Below are 209 nucleotides of genomic sequence, written 5' to 3'. Positions count from 1 at the left end.
TATATATATATATATATGTATTCTCTGCAGTATTAATATTAGTTAGACTGCTTCTGGTCACAGTATACATAATATATCTGAATGATATTTCATGAGATCAGACAACACATTTTTCAACTTGGAGATTTATTTGAAGCTGAATAATTTTCCAGTAAGAATCAGAATCAGAATCAGAAATACTTTAATAATCCCAGGGGGAAGTACAAACA

Source organism: Morone saxatilis, unplaced genomic scaffold (assembly GCF_004916995.1).
Source record: "Morone saxatilis isolate NCDOM2014 unplaced genomic scaffold, NCSU_SB_2.0 Contig2, whole genome shotgun sequence".
Classification (NCBI taxonomy): Eukaryota; Metazoa; Chordata; class Actinopteri; family Moronidae; genus Morone; species Morone saxatilis.
Note: the sequence above shows the minus strand (reverse complement) of the source record.